Source organism: Bufo bufo, chromosome 4, assembly GCF_905171765.1.
Source record: "Bufo bufo chromosome 4, aBufBuf1.1, whole genome shotgun sequence".
In the NCBI taxonomy this organism is placed as follows: Eukaryota; Metazoa; Chordata; class Amphibia; order Anura; family Bufonidae; genus Bufo; species Bufo bufo.
This window is the reverse complement of record NC_053392.1, coordinates 616,768,622-616,790,307: the sequence shown is the minus strand read 5'-3', so window position 1 is coordinate 616,790,307 and position 21,686 is coordinate 616,768,622. Positions and strand designations below refer to the sequence as shown.

The following is a 21,686-nucleotide window of genomic DNA, read 5'->3' as shown; positions in this document are numbered from 1 at the left end:
CTGGAACAAAAAGGTTAAAACACACAACATGCCAAACAGGTCCTCACCCGTCAGGTAACAGTCCATGGCGTGGCTCCCAAACAATGTCACTTGTTGGTTATTTTTTCTGATGGGGACACCTTACAGGTAGGTATGCAGCTCTTCATCGCTGCTGGAGCTGCTGAAGTGCATAAGAGGTAATTCCTGCCTCTGCTGGTAGCTGAGAGTAGTGTTGGTGGTGGTGCGCCAGCGCCCTCTACCGGGGACAGTAGGGATTGGTTGTACAGCCAACCTGGAGAATGTGGCTGTAGCTTGCTGCAGACCGGGATCCACAGCCGGTGCAGGAAGGGGCAGAACTTCTGGCTGCATTGGTGCTGGGAGAGCCGGAACATTGGACTGTGGCTGTTGTGGCTGCTTCCAGGGAAGCATATAGGGTGGCAGGAAACATGGCTGGACCTTAGGGTTGAAGGTCAAGACTGAATTATTTATTTGTCCTACCCTCAGGGTTGGTGGTGGTGATAAATCTGGAATGAGAGGTTCAGGGGCTGCCTGTACCTTTTCTTTGAAGACCAGCCGACCGTCTTGGGTCTCTTGAAGGCACCTGGTCCTAGCTGCAGAGCCTGGATCCTCCTGCCAGGTCTCTGGGGTGATGGCAGGGGAGAGCGGTTTCTGCAGCAGGCTCCAAAGAAACCAAGAAACGCCCTCTCAGGAGCGCGAAAATGCTGTCTACGCCCCCCAGAAACGGGAAAATATAGCGACACCCCCTCAAGAAAGGCGCGAAGATGTCGAATACGCCCCTTCAGGAGCGGGAAAAATAGAGAACGCCCTCCATGGACTTGTCACTGCCCTGGCCAGAGATGATAAAAGCTCCACCCTCTGCGCCCCTAGTATTAGCGATCAGCGTATGCAGAGGAGCAGCAAGAAGAATGGCGTATCCACGTCCCAAATGGAATGCCATGTCCATCGATGGAGAGGATGTCTACCCCGAACAGCCGATGGAGATCCGGGTCTCCCAACTAACACAGAGACGCGGACCCTCAGCCCTTGGCGCTAGACCAGAGGATGTGGATAATCCCGCGCACCAGATCCCCGCTGCATCTACCCTACCTGAGATACCGGAGATGCCTGAGCAGACGTATGATGAAGTCCCGGTTCCTACTATCGGTGTTCCGGACCTAGTGATCGAATACCAGGAGGCCGTGGATCCCTCCGCCTTGTACGGTGCACCAGCGGAAGGCGACATCCCTACCCAGATGGAGGTGGACGTCGTACCTGCTCCCGCGGAGGACGTCGCTGACGTCACCGCACCCGCTGAGAAGAAGGCCGTGATCCAGATGGCGCCTGAATCCCGAGAGGACCAGCGGAAGGCACCGGAACCGGCCGCCCGGCCGCGACAGCAGGTAGGAGCAACCCAGCTCTCTGAGGCCCAGGTCCGGTCCGCGTCCGTCCCTCCGCCACGTCAAGAGACCCCATCACCGGTCATCAATCTCAGGCCTACCAAGCCACAGCCACCTACTGGTGCGGTGGAGGCGGCTGGAGATTCCACTCCACTGCCCAGTTATAGCCAGCTCAGCAGCCTCAACCCAGAGGTACCGCACAAGATAACCGCCTTTGCCCAGACGGCCTGGGAATACAAGTCGGCCGTAGAAGAGTGGGTGAAGGAGGTCCTTGACAGTCCCCAGTCTGGAGTCCCCGTCCTGACCCGACGTACCGTAACCGTCCTATGGTTCTCTGTAGAAAGAGGCGTGGGATTCCTCCAGGACAACCACTCAGGAACTGAGGTGTTTGTAGGCCGCAGGTCGGTAAAACGTCACTACTTGCCCCATGAGAGGCATAACTTATACATTGGGGATCAAGTTGAGTATACCCCCATGCGGTCAATGCAAGGACCTCCAGCCGCAAACAGTCTACTTTGAAGAACCTAGAATATGACATATTTTCAGTTGTTTAACACTTGTTTGTTATGTATATAATTATACAGGGTGGGCCATTTATATGGATACACCTTAATAAAATGGGAATGGTTGGTGATGTTAACTTCCTGTTTGTGGCACATTATTATATGTGAGGGGGAAACTTTTCAAGATGGGTGGTGACCATGGCGGCCATTTTGAAGTCGGCCATTTTGAATCCAACTTTTGTTTTTTCAATAGGAAGAGGGTCATGTGACACATCAAACTGATTGGTAATTTCACAATAAAAACAATGGTGTGCTTGGTTTTAACGTAACTTTATTCTTTCATGAGTTATATACAAGTTTCTGACCACTTATAAAATGTGTTCAATGTGCTGCCCATTGTGTTGGATTGTCAATGCAACCCTCTTCTCCCAGTCTTCACACACTGATAGCAACACCGCAGGAGAAATGCTAGCACAGGCTTCCAGTATCCGTAGTTTCAGGTGCTGTATATCTCGTACATAGACGATTGCCTTCAGATGATACGAGATGTGCAGCACCTGAAACTACGGATACTGGAAGCCTGTGCTAGCATTTCTCCTGCGGTGTTGCTATCAGTGTGTGAAGAGTGGGAGAAGAGGGTTGCATTGACAATCCAACACAATGGGCAGCACATTAAACACATTTTGTAAGTGGTCAGAAACGTGTAAATAACTCATGAAAGAATAAAGTTACGTTAAAACCAAGCACACCATTGTTTTTGTTGCGAAATTCCCAATAAGTTTGATGTGTCAAATGACCCTCTTCCTATTGAAGAAACAAAAGTTGGATTAAAAATGGCCGACTTCAAAATGGCCGCCATGATCACCACCCATCTTAGAAAAAAGTTTCCCCCCTCACATATACTAATGTGCCACAAACAGGAAGTTAATATCACCAACCATTCCCATTTTATTAAGGTGTATCCATATAAATGGCCCACCCTGTATATATAGTTATGTATATATATATGCATATAATTCCACACGTGTTAATTCATAGTTTTGATGCCTTCATAGTCATATAAATAAATAAATAAATAAAGAAAACTCTTTGAATGAGGTGTGTCCAAACTTTTGGTCTGTACTGTATACACAGCCCCATAAATATGCCCTTTTTATATTGCTGTAACACAGGAAAAAAAACACTGTACAGTATAATATTATAACTTTATAAAAATGGATCCATAAGTCAAAAATGGTAATAGAAACCTATGCCATCAGTGAGAACATGACCCTAGACCAAAAAAAATGATGAGTACAAAAAAATATATATATACAGTACAGACCAAAAGTTTGGACACACCTTCTCATTCAAAGAGTTAGTATCCGTTGTTCCATAGGGCATATTTTATTCTGCATCATGACACAAAGAAAGCCTCCAAAAGGACCACATCATCGCAGCAATCAAGTATACTGTGAAAATACAAATAACATCAATGAATACATGATAAAAACAACGAACACATAGTGAAATAAAAAGCACGATTTATAGAAAGGACCTGAAGCTAGCCGTCTCATTGAGACCTTTAGGGATCTCACTCTTAAGCAACACAATCCACTTGGTCTCCAGCTGCCCGGCCGCACGCATCGCCGTTCGTGCCCAGTGCCGCCTTCTACTCCTCAGTGCCACCTCACCCTCCCTCCCCCTCCTCCCGCTTTGAGATCCTTCTTGCACTGTGCGCACGCGCCGAGAAGGGGACACTGCTACAGGTTGCCGGAAAGGTTTACTGCGAGAAGTCACATGGGTTTGAAGCAGCTGTGGAATGTAGCAGAAGGGTAATATCTACATCCCATGTGATGTGGTCAGACATCAGAAGGTCTCTCTAGTGTTGAGGGAATCGAGCTTCGGATCCTCAATCTGAAGTAAATTTGTTCAATAACTTCGATTTTAATGCCGTCTCCGTGGAGCCAAAAATCTTTTTACCTGAAGTCACGTGAGACTTTGGTGAATTAATTCGGTTTTCATTTCTGAATCTTTAAAAACATAATAAATGAGTAATCTGAAGCTCGATACGCTCAACCCTCGTCTCTACCTAGCATGGAGTTTAGACATTATCCTACAGGACCTTTGATGATGTCATGGTCATGTGATCAGTCACATGAGGGGAGGAGTAAAGTAGTAGAGGTCTTTCACTGTGCAGCACTTCCTGTCATGTGACCAGTGTGACGTCATCGCAGGTCCTGCAGCCCCAGGAGGTGAGATCTGCAGGTCAGTTATTGGTCTTGGTTCTGGGTTTATTAGAATGGAGCGGTTCTATAGGTGACATATAGCAGGTCCAGCCAGCAGGGGGCAGCACCGGCCATAGAGAGTCTCTGCTCACACAGTCTGGAGGTCAGGAGGGGAGTTCTCCTCAGACATGTCTGCTCTCCCCCTGGAATATTAGGAGACCCCCAGACCCCTGTAAGAGGGGCTGTTCTCCTGGATTAGAGGGGTCTTCCATCACACACTGTTCTGTGATGTCACTAGGATATGGAGTCAGTGTGTGGTCGGTGGGGACAACCTCTTCTAGATGAAGGGGCTGCAGCGCTGTGTCCTCTCCTCACTGTCCCTGCACAGCGGAGGCCGGAGCTCTAATGAGCAGGGACTGTGGAGGAGATTCAGCAGTAAAGCAGCTCTGCAGCCCCTCCATTCCCAGGATTAGTGGGGTCCTGACAGAGGCGAGCCCCCACCTACCGCACACTGATGACCAGTCCTAGCGATAGAACCTCACGTTATGTGACGGGAATAGCCCTTTAATGCTGGTGATATTGGGGGTTCAGTGATGGCCGCAGGGATTGGGGTTTGCACAGTTGGGGGTAAATAATTGCACACACATGTGATAGTAACAAACCTGCAGCTGTGCGAGCAGCAGGACAAACCCCGGACCCATCACTGGCCCCGGAGCAGAACAGCAGCGATTAGAGGAAAGAGGCGACTGACAGGACGGGGACAGGACTTCTCTTCATCTCCTTCCTGACCTGCGCTGATGATGGACATGTTGGTGGATCTGGTGGCCGCTGTCGATGCACTTGTGAGATCATCAGGAGTCGTCTGTATTCGGCTTATGTCACACGAGCGATACGGATTGTGTCAGGAGCTGAGAGAACGGACGGTTTTACACACAAGTTCCATCAGTTCTGTCTGTGGTTGTATCACCGTGACCGCAGCAACCAGCGTGTAACACATAAGGGCTCGTCTCCTCAGTTCTGTTCTGTCCGGACGAGTTGTTCGGAGCGTCAGTTGCGCTCGGTTTGTGTCGGTTTCATCGGGTTTCAGTTATTTCTTTCCCAGGAAATGTAATGGAAACATGGCTGACAACAGCGAGGTCTATTAATGGTGGAGAGAAACGGAAGGTGCTCTGCTTGGAACCGTCTTCCGATGACATAATGCCAGGATTGCTGTTTTTAGGGTTATCTTCCCAGATTAATACCCATGATACCATCAACTCTCCCCCATAACCCCCCCCACTGCTCTATTTATGGAAGAACAGATCGTCGTTCTTAGTACAAAGTAACACAAAAACAAATTAACCCTGGTATCGCTGCAATCATTGTATTCCACAGAATAATTAAAAATATCATATATACATTATGGATTTTAGATATTGAGGACGAAAAAATTGACAGGTAAAAAAAAACAAAATTGTCAGATCATTAAGGGGTTAATCAGACCCCCCAGGTTATTTCCCCCATAGATGACTATTTCCAGCGCTGGTGACGCTAGTTATCTGTGTATCTGGAGTTATATAATACAGGTGTGTAGACCGCTATAGTGTAAGGATCTATATACCTGTGTGTCCATAGACATGTAATGGGGCCGATTGTATTACTAGACATTAACCCCTTCAGCAACCTGCAATTTTCCATTTTTGCTTTTCTGTTTGTTTACTACCAGCCTTTCCGGAGACACTGCTTGTTTTTTTAATATTTCCCTTCATATGAATAACTTTTGAAAAGCCCAAGGAGGGAGAATATCAGCTCCAGTTTTTTACACTAAGCCACGTGAATCCACGTGGCGGGCAGACTGGCATCAGGCACAGATAGGCGGGTCAGCACCGGAGAACGTAGACCGCCCCCTGTGAGCCAAACAGCCCGGCTTATAACAGAAGCTGGTTAAGGGCTCATGCGCACGGCTGTAAATCTTTTGCGGTCCGCAAATTGCAGATCCGAAAACACGGATAGCGGCCGAGCGCATGTCGCATATTAGTTTTTTCTATGTTCTATCTTTTTTGGCGGCCGTGACCGCAGAACACACTTACGGATTGAGATGAATGGATCGATTGCGAACCAAAACTACGGCCGTGTGCGTGCCCCCTAACTCATCAGCAGCAGCCTGATGGCTCCACACAGAACTCAGGAGCGATTAACCCTTGCAATGCTGAAGAAAAAGAAGTGCGGGGCAGCGGCGGACACAGAACACCAGTGTAACACACACAGTAGTTACTCCCCTTAGTGCCCACTCAGTAGTCATACCTTCTCACAGTAAGGGCTCATGCACACGACCGCTGGGTGTTTTGCGCTCCGCAAATTACAGATCAGCCAAACACGGATGAGGTGACCCAAATCTCATGTACGGTTTGCGGATTGTTTCCATGCGGGAATTGATCTGCCGTGCAGGTTTCCAAATCCGTGCCACCAGCTTGCCCCCTCAGTGCCATCAGATGTGAATCAGCCCTAAGTGGAAATGTTTAGTTACATTCATTACTGCACAAGGTGGGGTCACATTATATTGAATCATTTTCCTCAAAGAATGTAAATGACCAGACTTCCGGGGACAGGACATTGCATATGGCCGCATCTTAAGAGCTCCTCATCCAGTTCTGGTGAATCCACTCACACAGGGACATTTCTAGCCAATCTACCAAGCTATTTGCTAGGCGTTTGTTGGAGTGTGCGGAGGAGGCGAGGAGAGATCCCCACTTCATTCTCCTGGGACCCAGGGTGTTGTAAAAAACAAGGCCACACTGACCCACTTGAAGACGCCATTACCTCTCTTATTTTTGGAATTACTATGCCATTTATTGGTATCTTCACTGCTTCTGGTCGCCATCTCCAGCGCGACAGTACTTACCTTTCCTGTAGAGGCGCCGCTACACAGCGCCTCCATTTTCTTCTCTGCGCGCTGCATTGTTGTCCTGACTTCACACAGCATTGGTGTATCCTGCTGCTCACATTGCTTTGATAAAGGCAGTTGCATGTGTCGAAACGCGCGTCACCTCTTCTATGAGTGGCGAATAAACCCAATATAACTGCAGTACCAAGGAGTGCCAGTCTCTTCCTTCACTTTAGCATCCGGAGTGATGTCCGCTAACCGAGCAGTGCCACCCATACCTTCACGCAGTGCCGCCCGACTCTTCGTAACCTTCACACAGCATCGGGTCATAGTGCGCGCTTACGTGCACTATGAACTGACGATGTGTCAGGATCCAGTGCAGCGCGGGACGGGCCAGCAAGTAATAGCAAGCGCTTCACTCCCGCTTCGTGGTCACATGACACAAAGGAATCCTCGATGCAAAAAATTAGCATCGAGGATTTTTTTGGTGTCTAATTACTCGATTTAATAGAGTAATCATTTCAGCCCTCATCACAGTGATGACCATAAGATCATCAATAATCATACAAACTGATAGGACCTCTCAGCACATGTACGACGATTACTTCAATTAGTGCCACTAATAATTGGTCCTTGGGACCTGTCTGGGTCTTTTTTCATGTGCCGTTCTTTATTTAGAACTTAACTTTTATTTATATGTATTCATTAAAACTTTTCTCTAATAACACCAAATTTTACTCCTCTTACGGAGCTCCCTATCTGACTGCCACTGATACTAAAAACACACACACATATACATCCTGCCTCCCAACATGTTTCGCTGGACACCCAGCGTTTTCAGGGGATCGTTCAGGTATGTGTGTTTTACATTTTCCTCGTTCCTGTAATATGAATAATTAAAATACATATAAAATAATATTTATTTTTATTTTTATTGAACAACATCTCCCTATTCATAATATATAAAATAATACACTTAGTAATGAATACCACTAAAATGAGGAAATAGAAATACTGGGGATAGATAAGGAACCGTCCCATTGTGATGAGAATAAACATGAGAAAAAAAAATATAAAGGGAAGAATTAGTGCAGTTCATGCAAAAATGATGATACATACCATGAGGAAAATTCACAGTTAATCCTCTGTGAAGTTCTCCGGCTCCTGGAACGAAACAATATGATAACATACATTAATTACAAATAAAAATAGAAAATGGGAAAATAAATATTCATGAATATCTAGTACCATCCAGTAGTGTGAAAGACCCTGTGTTAATGTATATGAAATATTGACATTAATACATATATATAGAGAATAGTCTGAATCAAGGACCTGGGATCTACACTCGCCTAAAGAATTATTAGGAACACCATACTAATACGGTGTTGGACCCCCTTTTGCCTTCAGAACTGCCTTAATTCTACGTGGCATTGATTCAACAAGGTGCTGATAGCATTCTTTAGAAATGTTGGCCCATATTGATAGGATAGCATCTTGCAGTTGATGGAGATTTGAGGGATGCACATCCAGGGCACGAAGCTCCCGTTCCACCACATCCCAAAGATGCTCTATTGGGTTGAGATCTGGTGACTGTGGGGGCAATTTTAGTACAGTGAACTCATTGTCATGTTCAAGAAACCAATTTGAAATGATTCGAGCTTTGTGACATGGTGCATTATCCTGCTGGAAGTAGCCATCAGAGGATGGATACATGTTCTCATTCTGTTTACGCCAAATTCGGACTCTACCATTTGAATGTCTCAACAGAAATCGAGACTCATCAGACCAGGCAACATTTTTCCAGTCTTCAACAGTCCAATTTTGGTGAGCTCGTGCAAATTGTAGCCTCTTTTTCCTATTTGTAGTGGAGATGAGTGGTACCCGGTGGGGTCTTCTGCTGTTGTAGCCCATCCGCCTCAAGGTTGTGCGTGTTGTGGCTTCACAAATGCTTTGCTGCATACCTCGGTTGTAACGAGTGGTTATTTCAGTCAACGTTGCTCCTCTATCAGCTTGAATCAGTCGGCCAATTCTCCTCTGACCTCTAGCATCTACTAGGCATTCTTGCCCACAGGACTGCCGCATACTGGATGTTTTTCCCTTTTCACACCATTCTTTGTAAACCCTAGAAATGGTTGTGCGTGAAAATCCCAGTAACTGAGCAGATTGTGAAATACTCAGACCGGCCCGTCTGGCACCAACAACCATGCCACGCTCAGAATTGCTTAAATCACCTTTCTTTACCATTCTGACATTCAGTTCTGAGTTCAGGAGATTGTCTTGACCAGGACCACCCCCCTAAATTGCATTAATGAGAAATAGAACAGGTGTTCCTAATAATTCTTTAGGTGAGTGTATATCTAAGAACAGTTTTAGATAATAGAAAGTATGACTATGGATGTGGGTATATGATATCCATTATAAGTCACCATATCTTTAAACTGTTGAAATAGCAAAAAAAGAGGCAAACTAAAGATCCTATGAACAGATAAGTGGACTAAATATAATGTGAAGAGGGAACACTAAAAGAGGTGTGAGGACTAAGACATAAATCATGCGCACTACGAACCCCACAAAAACTTCTAGTTTTAAGTTGATGAGCAAGCGCAGTTCTCCACAAGAAATTAAGGAGATAAGAGAAGTTTCTAAGTTGGCGCGCCTGTGCGCACTTCTCCACAACATAGAGCTCGGGAAGATATTCAGTCTCTAAGTTGACGCCCATGCTCGGACCTCTCCGGACATTGAGAGAGGAAGTGAGAGGTACCTAGTGATGCGGCTAAGAGGTGGTAACGAGGGTTGAGCGAACCCAAACTGTAAAGTTTGGGTTTGTACCGAACTTTAGGATTTCTGGACCCCGGACCCAAACCCGAACTTTTCAGTAAAAGTTCGGGTTCGGTGTTCGGCGAGTTAATGGCACTTTTTGAAAGGCTGCAGAGCAGCCAATCAACAAGCTTTTAACTCGTGTGCCCTTAGAAGCCATCACAGCCATGCCTACTAATGGCATAGCTGTGATTGGCCAGTGCAGCATGTGACCCAGCCTCTATATAAGCTGGAGTCACGTAGCGCTGCACGTCACTCTGCTATTATTAGTGTAGGGATAGGATGCTGCTGCTGTGAGGGAGAGAATAGGAAAGAATCTTTTATCAGAAGTGCTTGTTAACGCAGCAATCTATTTATATTTTGATTTGTGGGTGCAGTGCACAATCTTTTTACCCTGCCCTGAGCCCAGTGACCCAGAAAAATAACTTTTATCTGTCTGTTAGGTGGGCGTCGGCGGCTATTTTATGCAAGTTCAGTGCACCAGCACAACATATGTGCATTTGTGTCAAATAGAAGCTTGAAATACTCCAATTATATTCTGGGTTTAAAAAAGTCACCCATTTTTGGCAAGACCCTACATCTGGTGCCTTTGCAGCATTTGTCATTGTTAAATACAAGCTTGAAATACTGCAATAATTTTCTGGGTTTAAAAAAGCACCCATTTTTGGCAATACCCTACATCTTGGGCCTTTGCAGCATTTGTCAGTGTGAAATTTAAGCTTGAATACTGCAATAATTTTCTGGGTTTTAAAAAACACCCTTTTTGGGCAAAATACTAAATTTTACAGCCTTTGCTGCATCTATCAGTGTGAAATACACGCGTTAGATACTGCTGTTATCTTCTGTTATAAAAAAAACACCCATTTTGGGAAAAATACTAAATCTGCAGCCTTTGCTGCATCTGTCAGTGTGAAATACACACGTTAGATACTGCTGTTATCTTCTGTTATTAAAAGATCCTAAATTTGCGGAGAATGAGGAGAGCGTCGAATAAGGGACGTGGCCCCGGTCGTGGTGCTGCTGGTGGAGCTCCTGTTGCAAGGAGAGGACGTGGTCGATCTGTGCCAGCTACACGCACAAATGAAACACCTTCCTCAGTAGGCGACAGGACCTTCAGCGTTATTTGGTCGGGCCTAATGCGGCTCTACGAATGGTGAGGCCAGAACAAGTACAGGCGATGGTAGATTGGGTTGCTGACAGTGCCTCCAGTTCCTTCATATTGTCTCCCACCCAGTCTCCTGCTGAAAGACCACAGTTGGCACCTGCAGCCGATGTCCATCAGTCTTTCACCTCACCCCCTTGCAAATCAGCCAAGCAGTCTAAGCCCCAAGTCATGCAGCAGTCTCTCCTGCTTTTTGATGTCTCTGCTAGCAGGGTTTCCCAGTGCCATCCACATAGCCCTGCCCCAGAAGTGGAAGAGATTGAGTGCTCCGATGCCCAACCACTTATGTTTCAAGATGAGTACATGGGAGGACCACCGCAGCACGTCTCGGATGATGATGAAACACAGGTGCCAACTGCTGTGGCTTTCTGCAGTGTTCAGACCGACAAGGAGGGCAGGGGTGAAGACTGGGTGGAAGATGATGTGGAGGACTATGAGGTCCTCGACTCCACATGGAATCAAGGTCATGCGAGTGACCTGTGTAGTTCGGAGGAAGAGGCGGTAGTCGCGCAGAGCGTCCGTCCCCTAGATCAGTGGTCCCCAACCTTTTTTGCACCAAGGACCAGTTTAATGCAAGACAATTTTCCCAGGGACCGGGTGGGGGGGGGAAGGAGGTGGGGGTTCTGGGGCGGGGCTTAGGGGGTGGGCGGGGCTGACTGATTCACGCGCATAACAAAACACAAGGTGCATATTAAAATATATAACACTATATAGTGACTTTATAAACTGACTATGGTCTCTGCTGCACTGGTCTCTGCTGCACTGTACCGTATTTTTCGCCCTATAAGATGCACCTAGTTTTAGAGGAGAACAATAAGAAAAAAATATTTTTCATTACACCTCATATCAGACCCCCAATGTTAATCAGACCTCAGATCAGACCCCCAATGGCTCAGATCAACCCCCAAACCTTTAGCCATCTATCAGCCCCCAATGTCAGCCATAAACCCCCCCAATGTCAGCCATAAACCCCCCAATGTCAGCCATAAACCTCCCCAATGTCAGCCATAAACCCCCCCCAATGTCAGCCATAAACCCCCCCAATGTCAGCCATAAATCCCCCCAATGTCAGCCATAAACCCCCCCAATGTCAGCCATAAACCCCCCCAATGTCAGCCATAAACCTCCCCAATGTCAGCCATAAACCCCCCCAATGTCAGCCATAAACCCTCCAATGTCAGCCATAAGCCCCCCATTAGCCCCTCATGTCAGCCATAAGCCCCCCATTAGCCCCTCTTGTCAGCCATAAGCCCCCCATTAGCCCCTCATGTCAGCCATAAGTCCCCCATTAGCCCCTCATGTCAGCCATAAGCACCCCATTAGCCCCTCATGTCCCCCAGCTCAGCCATCAGCCCCCAGTGCAAATAAAATAAACACTTACCTCTCCTGCTCCTGGTCACCATCGCGATCCTCTTCATTCTGCTGTCGGCTGGCTGTGTATAGCGGCGCACAGTGTGAGGTCACAGAGAGACCTCACGCTGTGCGCAGCCCTGCACAGCCGATAGCTGAGCCGTGGACCAGGAAGCGGTGAGTACAGATCCTTCACCGCTTCCTGGTCCTTCTGTACTAATGAAGCGCTTCCATAATGGAAGCGCTTCATTAGTACAGCGTTAAAGACTGCCCTGATCGCCGCGGCCCGGCAAACCATCTTCCATGGCCCGGTCCTGGGCCGCGGCCCGGCGGTTGGGGACTGCTGCCCTAGACAGTATGCCTGCTACTGCCCACCGCAGCAAGGGACCGAGCACACCAAAGCCAGCTCTAAGGAGTTCCCTGGCGTGGCAGTTCTTTAGACAATGTGCTGACTATAAGACACGAGTGGTTTGCACGCTGTGCAATCAGAGCCTGAAGCAAGGCATAAACGTTCTCAACCTGAGCACAACCTGCATGACCAGGCATCTAAGTGCAAAACACGAGCTTCAGTGGAGTAGACACCTCAAAAACCAAGAAAGGTCTCTGGCTCCTCCTGCTTCCTCTTCTGCTGCAGTCTCGGCCTCTTCATCCACCTCTGGAGTGACAGTGGCACCTGCCACCCCGCAAACAGAGGATCTGCCAGCAACACCACCACCTGGGTCACCAAGCATCTCCACAATGTCCCACGGAAGCGTTCAGCTCTCCATCTCCCAAACACTGGAGCGGAAGAGGAAGTTTCCCCCTACCGACCCGCCATCCTTGGCCCTGAATGCCAGCATTTCAAAATTACTGGCCTTTGAAATGCTGTCATTTCGTCTCGTGGAGACGGAGAGTTGTAAAAGTCTTATGGCGGTGGCTGTCCCACAGTACGTTGTGCACAGCTGCCACTACTTTTCCAGACGAGCCATCCTTTCCCTGCACAACCAAGTGAGGGACAAAATCAGGTGTGCACTGCGCAACGCCAACTGTGGCAAGGTCCACCTAACTACGGATACGTGGACCAGTAAGCACGGTCAGGGACGTTATATATCCCTAACAGCATACTGGGTAAATGCAGTGGTGGCTGGGCCTGAGGCAGATAGCAGTTTGGCGCATGTCCTTCCACCACCAAGGATTGCAGGATGCTTCAGTTTGCCTCCTGTTTCCTCTTCCTCATCCTCTACCGCCTCCTCATCCAGTCAGCGTAACACCTTCCGGGGTTCCTGCACCCACAAACACTAGGTACACGATTGTCCAGCCAGGGCACAGTTCTGGAGGATGATGAGGTGGAGGATGAGGAGGAAGAGATGGAGGAGGAGGAGGAACCGTGTTCACAGCAGGGTGGCACCCAAACCAGCTCATGGCCATCACTGGTGCGTGGCTGGGGGGATACAGAGGACACAATATACCTCCCACAGAGGACAGCTTGTCGTCTCTGAGTAGCCTGGAACACATGAGCGATTACATGCTGCAGTGTCTCCACAACGACTGCCAAGTTGCCCACATTCTAACTTATGCTGATTACTGGGTGGCCACGCTGCTGGATCCCCGTTAAAAGGACAACGTACCGTCCTTAATTCCGTCACTGGAGCGTGATCGTAAGATGCGCGAGTACAAGAGCACGCTGGTAGACGCACTGCTGGTGGCATTCCCACCTGACAGCGGGGGCACAGTGGAGGCACAAGGCGAAGGCAGAGGACGAGGAAGAAGTCACCAACGCAGCTGGGGCACCGCCAGCACCTCAGAAGGCATGGTTAGCATGGCCCAAATGTGGAAAGGTTTTGTCAGCACGGCACAACAACCAGAACCACCAGTTTATATGGAACGTCTTAGCAGGAGGCAGCATTTCACCAACATGGTGGGGCAGTATGTGTGCACACGCCTACACGTACTGAATGACGGGTCTGCCCCCTTCAACATCTGGGTCTCCAAATTAGGCACATGGCCTGAGCTTGCCCTTTACGCCTTGGAGGTGCTGGCCTGCCCTGCAGCCAGTATATTATCTAAACATGTGTTTAGCACGACAGGGGGCGTCATCACAGACAAGCGCAGCCGCCTGTCCACAGCCAATGTGGACAAGCTCACGTTAAAATTAAAATGAACCAGGCATGGATCCCAGAGGACCTGTCCGTACCTTGTGCAGAATAGACATGTATACCGGCCTCACCCAGCCACTGTTGTACTCCAGCGCACTTTCTCTTTGTTTTATTTTTTATATTTCCCAATGTTTTGGGGTCTTCCCAAATTTAAACAAAAAAAATAATTAAAATAAAATAAAAAGCAAAACCAGTGTTGGCTACCTCCTCCTCCTCCACCACCGCTTCTACCTACACCGCCACATCCACTGCCTCCTCAACCTCGTACTCCATATGGACCTCGTCCTCCAAGATCAAGATTATTATTTTTTATTTTTACGTATTTTATGTTATTTAAAGTCATTTCCCTATCCACATTTGTTTGCAGAGCACTTGCCATGCTCTTAACCACATTTTGATGCTTTTTGCATTTCTCTAGCCCTTTCCATGACTTTTTTTTACAGCCATTTTAGTGCTCAAAAGTTTGGGTTCCCATTGACTTCAATGGGGTTCCGGTTCGGGGACAAGTTCGGGTCCCGAACTTGAACTTTTTTGTGAAGTTAGGCCGAACCCGTCGAACCCGAACATCCAGGTGTCCGCTCAACTCTAGTGGTAATCTTTAGATATTCTAACCTATTAGAGCCGGTGACGAACACAATGACGGAGAGGTGGACACAAAAGAAGCAGTGTGATAGGTTATTAAAGGTATGTCATTGACACCGAACCTGCACAAACCTGCACGATATCCTGAAGACGCTGGGTGTCGGGAGGCAGGATGTATATGTGTGTGTGTTTTTAGTATCAGTGGCAGTCAGATAGGGAGCTCCGTAAGAGGAGTAAAATTACAGCAAGTATAGCAATATAGCTAGGTAGGAACAGACTGTCAGCCGGAGCGCTTGAGGCTGAAGCCGCTACTGATGAACAGATTTGAGCACGCTGCTGTGAAGGAAATTTGCTGATCAAGAGAGGGAGATAATCTGTTGCCACTGAGAGTTTTAGCCTGTCACAGTATTTGGTGTTATTAGAGAAAAGTTTTAATGAATACATATAAATAAAAGTGAAGTTTTAAATAAAGAACGGCATATGAAAAAAGACGCAGACAGGTCCCAAGGACCAATTATTAGTGGCACTAAGATCATCAATGTCCCCAGTGTAGATCCCAATACACCTACATGACAAACTGAGCCACGAGGTCTCCTCTGGGTCCCAACACTTTTCCTCATTACTATTGGTTCATCCGGGGACAATGAGGGACAAAAATCAAAACAGAAACACATAAAATTACACATGTAAATAAGTAGATTACATTATAAATCTCAAATCCAACACCAGAAATGTCCAAGCCAAAACTGACCAGCAGATCTCCATATTATTGTAGAAAGATAAATCCACATATGCTTCCTTTTTAGAGTAGTGAGGTTAAAAGGATAACAAATCAGAAGATCAGCAGATTATATTAGTTATATTCTCCGTAGGTCCAGGTTATAATCTACAAATAAGAAAACATAAAATAACATAGTAATACAGTCTCCCTTTAAGTTAATTAAACAGAGAAATGCCCATAGCCTGTGTGCCAGATTAATCTACAATGTGTCCCTGACCTACAAGTCACTGACTGTGCTCTCTTAACCTGCACTCACTTGTTTCCCTCAGGTTCCTTACGTTCAGGACTCTTCTTTTGAAAGACAATGGTCCTTTCCATCAATGACCCACCAAGGATGGAGAAGGACAGAGACCACATGGCTGCAAGGATATTAGACCTCACCCTGGAGATCATCTCCTTGATAACTGGAGAGGTGAGAGTCTCACATGATATCTCTCTTATGTCTATTGTGGGGTTTTGCTCTGGTAGACAGGCTAGCGGACGCAGTATAGAGGCAATCACAAAGTCTTTAACTTTAACAGTTCGGTGTTTATTCACACATAAGGAAACACAAGATGACCGTTCACAGTCTTGGTGTTTGTACACACCATGCAATGTCCATAGAACAAAATCTTCACCTGGTTAGCAGTCTTTCCCCCAGCCGTCCACAGCAGGCTTTAGGTGCCTGTTTTCCAGCATGTAGCTTCCAAGACTTTAGCACCCCAATTCACAGATCCCAAACCAGAGTCTCCACAGCTTCTCTGTCAGATGGAGGATAAAACACACCCAGCTGAGACTGCTGGCTGGGTTTATATGGGCCAATAAAGACCCAGCCTGGAGCGTGGGGAGAAGCCACCCACCCAGCACTTCCGCTACTCCCAGTAAGAGCCGGCCCGGATTGGCTTTACAGCCATACTAACAAATAATAGTATCAATCAGCACTAGCTGCCACTGACACTTAAAACTATCGGCTCTTACCTCACCAAGGCCAGGAACCTCGGTGACACATACCTTCCGTCAATGACGGCTCCTTGCGCCTTCCTACATACCTCCCCCCTTTGTTCAATCCTGAGGGGGTGAACACCCGCCAGACAGTGTACCCGGGACAGGGCATCTACGTTTCCCTGTAACCTGCCTGCCCTATGTTCCATGGAAAATAAAAGTTTTTTAATGACAAAAACCACCTGGTGACCCGAGCATTCCTCTCTTTGGCCTGGCTCATCCACTTGAGAGGGAAGTGGTCGGTCACCAGACGAAACTTTCTCCCCAAAAGATAATAGCAGAGAGTCTTGAGTGCCCATTTGATGGCCAGGCACTCTCTCTCCACTATACTGTACCTAGTCTCGGCTGGGGTAAGCTTTCGGCTTAGGAAAGCAACAGGATGTTTCTCCTATTGATGTCCTGAGAGAGTACAGCTCTGAGGCCTACTTCAGAGACATCGGTCTGTACCACAAACTCCCTCTTGAAGTCAGGCGTCACCAATATCGGGGACCCACAAAGGGCAGACTTCAAAGCGGAGAAAGCCTTTTCCGCCTGCTCATTCCACTGAACCATCACTGACTTGCGTCCCTTCAAAACGCCTGTCAATGGTGCGGCAACTATAGCAAAATTGGGGACAAACCTCATATAGTTCCCCACCATACCCAGGAACGACTTTACTTGCTTAGTAGTGGCCGGTCGGGGCCAATTCCTAATTGCCTCAATTTTGTTCACCTGAGGTTTGATAATTCTGCGCTCAATTACATACCCCAGGTACTTGGTCTCTCCTAACCCTATCGTGCACTTTTTTGGATTAGCGGTTAAGCCAGCCTTTCTAAGGGAGTCCACTACAGCCTGTACTTTAGGTAGGTGACTTTCCCAGATGGCGCTGTGGATAATGATATCGTCCAGGTACGCCAACGCGTACCGACGATGTGGACGGAGTACAATGTCCGTTAGCCTTTGAAACGTGGCGGGAGCGCCATGTAGACCAAAGGGTAATACCTTGTACTGATACAGCCCCTCTGGCTTGATGAATGCCGTTTTTTTCTTGGCAGTCTCCGTCAAGGGTACCTGCCAGTACCCTTTGGTGAGGTCCAACACAGAAAAATACCGGGATTGGCCTAACCTCTCAATAAGCTCATCCACTCGGGGCATGGGATATGCATCAAACTTGAACACCTCATTCAGTTTGCGGAAGTCGTTACAGAACCGCAATGTCCCATCCGGCTTGGGTATCAAGACTATCGGACTGGCCCATTCACTTTTTGACTCCTCGATGACACCTAGCTGGAGCATTAGCTGCACTTCCTCCGCGATAGCTTGTCGCGGAGCCTCGGGTACCCGGTATGGTTTTAACCGGACTTTTGCCTGAGGCTCAGTGATAATGTCGGAGTATGGAAGTGCGTCCAGGAAGGTCCAAGAACACATCCGTGTTCCGACTAATGAACTCCCTGGCTTCCTGAGCCTGTTTAGAGGAGAGGCTGTCAGCAATTTTCACTGTGGCAGCCGCTTCCCTTGCTTCAGACAGAGGGGCCGAAAACGCCTCCCCTAGGAACCCTGGTCATGGGCTATCTTTAGTACAGGTTTCCCTATCTTTCCAGGGTTTGAGCAGATTCACATGGTACACCTGCTCCGGCTTTCCCCTCCCTGGCTGGTGTACCTTGTAATCTACCTCTCCAATTTTTTCAAGCACCTCACAGGGCCCCTGCCAACTAGCTAGGAACTTACTGTCTACGGTTAGTACCAGAACCAATACCCGATCACCGGGGTTAAAGGTCCGGACCCGAGCCTGCTGATTATAGAACCTACTCTGGGCTCGCTGCGCTGCCTCCATATGCTCCCTAACCAGAGGTAAAACTGTTTCCATCCGTCCTTGCTTCTGGGTGACATACTCAACAACACTTTTGTGAGGTGTGGATTGTTGTTCCCATGCCTCTTTGGCCACGTCCAACAGACCGCGAGGGTGTCTGCCGTATAGCAGTTCGAAGGGCGAGAACCCAGTAGAGGCCTGGGGCACCTCTCGCACTGCGAACATGAGATAGGGCAGAAGAAGGTTCCAGTCCCTCCCATCCTTAGAGACCACTCTTTTTAGCATATTTTTTAATGTTTGGTTAAACTTCTCTACCAGGCCATTCATTTGCGGATGATACACGGACGTTCGTAGCTGTTTTATGTGGAGCAACTTACAGAGTTCCCTCATGACCTTGGACATAAACGGGGTCCCTTGGTCAGTCAGAACCTCCTTAGGCAGACCCACTCGAGAAAACATCTCCATTAACTCGTTAGCTATGATATTGGCTGGTGTATGCCGCAGTGGCACCGCCTCCGGGTACCAAGTGGCATAGTCGAGGACGACCAAGATGTGTTGGTGTCCTCTAGCAGACTTCGGTACTGGGCCTACGAGATCCATAGAGATTCGCTCGAATGGGACCTCGATAATCGGGAGGGGTACCAGGGGATTACGGAAATGTGGCTGGGGGCTCGTTATCTGGCAGGTTGGGCAAGGCTTACAATATTCTTCTACCTCTCTGAACACATTGGGCCAGTAAAACTGCTGTAGAATCCGGTCTTGCGTTTTTTGCATTTCCAGATGACCCCTGAGAACATGCTGATGGGCTAACTCTAGCACGAGTTTGCGATAAGCCTGGGGCACCACCAACTGTTCAGTGGATTCACCTTGCAGCTGGTTTACTCTATACAACATCTCTTGATGATCAAAAATTGGGAAAACACCGACTCTGCCCCCGTTTTTTGTGGTTCCCCATCTATTTTTAATACATTTTCCCAGGCTCAGGATAGGGTTGGATCCCGGTGTTGTGCAGTACCAAAATTATCCCCGGAGACATTGAGGTCGGCTAGCTCCGGACCTGGTGGCAAGTCCTCCCTGTCTCCCACCATCACACTTAGTGGGGTTGTCTCCCCCTCTTCCACCAAAGTGGCGGTCACCCCTACCGCTGGCCCTTCAGACTCAGGTTCCCAGAGTTCTGGTGTCCCCCCTGAGCCAGGCCACTCTGCTGGGGTTACATCTGTCTCACGGGTATCGGTAACTTTCGTATCCGGCCACAGTGCCGGGAAACCAGGGAAGTCTCTCTTTGTGGCGATGGCCACCTCATGAGTCCACCTGCGGGCCACCGTTGATAGAGAGACCAGGGCGTTGGGATAGTCTTTTAAGTCCCCATAAATGCACACAACGCCGACCTTTCGGCCAGTATACTCGACGGGCCGCACCAGGGCAGCTCTTACCAGGGATAGCAGGCTCCCTGAATCCAGCAGTACCACTGCCAGAGTGTCCCCCACTTCCACCTGGCACAGGTGGCTATTGTCTACAGTCTCTGAGGTACCTGTGGCACACAGCTTACTGGCATACAATGAGTGGCGGTAGCCATAGTTGGTATCTATTGGTTCACCCCGATGGGGACAGTCGGCCCTTATGTGTCCAGGCTCGTGACACTGCCAAAAGACTAAAACAAGCAAGTGGAAGTAATGTATCAAAATATAATTTATTATAATATATCATTTATCGTGACACTGCCAGCAAACCACCAGGGCTGGGTCTGCAGGGGATACGTCCTGGGCGGGTTTGCCTGGCACCGGCCGCCGGGTCTGGGGTGGAGATTTCCGGGGTTTGACCGGCCCCCTCCCACAAGAACCTCCCTGCAGATTTCTGGTGGCCTTGTAGCGCTCCACCAGGTTGACCATCTCTAAGGCATTACCAGGAGACACCTGGCCGATACAGTGCTGGAGAGGGTACGGCCAAGCCCTCCAAAACACATCTGCCAACAGACGGTCCAGCATTGCAGTGGGAGTCAATATGTCAGGCTGGAGCCATTTCTACAACCAGTGTAGCAGATCATAATATCGTGGTTTGGCGGGTTCAGCCAAGTTAAATTCCCACTGGTGCACCCGCTGAGCCCGGACCAATACATTCACCCCCGGTCTCGCCATCTCGCCAGGATCTCACCTTTTACGGTAGGGTAGTCGGCTGCTTGATCATTGGGAAGATCAAAAAACACTTGCTGGGGTCCAGATGCCAGAAACGGAGCGACGACCTCACACCACTGGTCTCGGGGTAACTTTTCCCTCACGGCCACCTTTTCGAACATCGCCAGATAGGCCTCGATCTTAGGGATTGCTGCACGGACAGCTTTCCGGGCATCGTGGACGTTCTGGGACGCTCCAACGCCATTACATGTTGTAATAGCAGCTGGTTAGTTTCCTGCTGCTGCTTGTTAGACTCCCGCTGCTGCAAGTTAGCCTCCACGAGGGCTTTCACGACTGCCTCCATTTTGTCAGCGGACACGGGTCGTAACCTAGCTGGCTTAATATAGGACATGCACTTGTGCCCGGGAAAAACAAAAAACTTTTTGGCCTTCAGGCCTTCCTCACTGCGTTTGCCCGCATCCAACACCAATTGTGGGGTTTTGCTCTGGTAGACAGGCTAGCGGAGGCAGTATAGAAGCAATCACAAAGTCTTTAACTTAAACAGTTCGGTGTTTATTCACACATAAGGAAACACAAAATGACCGTTCACAGTCTTGGTGTTTGTTCACACCATGCAATGTCCATAGAACAAAATCTTCCCCTGGTTAGCAGTCTTTCCCTCAGCCGTCCACAGCAGGCTTTAGCGGCCTGTTTTCCAGCATGTAGCTTCCAAGACTTCAGCACACCAATTCACAGATCCCAAACCAGAGTCTCCACAGCTTCTCTGTCAGATAGAGGATCAACCACACCCAGCTGAGACTGCTGGCTCGGTTTATATAGGCCAATAAAGATCTGGCCTGGAGCGTGGGGAGAAGCCACCCACCCAGCACTTTGGCTACTCCCAATAAGAGCCGGCCCAGATCGGCTTTACAGCCATTCTAACAAATAATAGTGTCAATCAGCACTAGCTGCCGTTGACACTTAAAACTACCGTCTCTTACCTCACCGAGGCCAGGAACCTCGGTG

The 21,686-nt window shown here is 48.3% G+C and overlaps 1 protein-coding gene across 1 annotated transcript in view; it reads left to right on the top strand.

Moving 5' to 3' along the window:
- The window catches only part of LOC120999664 (oocyte zinc finger protein XlCOF6-like), a 2,208,135-nt gene that overhangs the window by 497,874 nt on the left and 1,688,575 nt on the right, over positions 1-21,686 (top strand). The window lies entirely within an intron of this gene.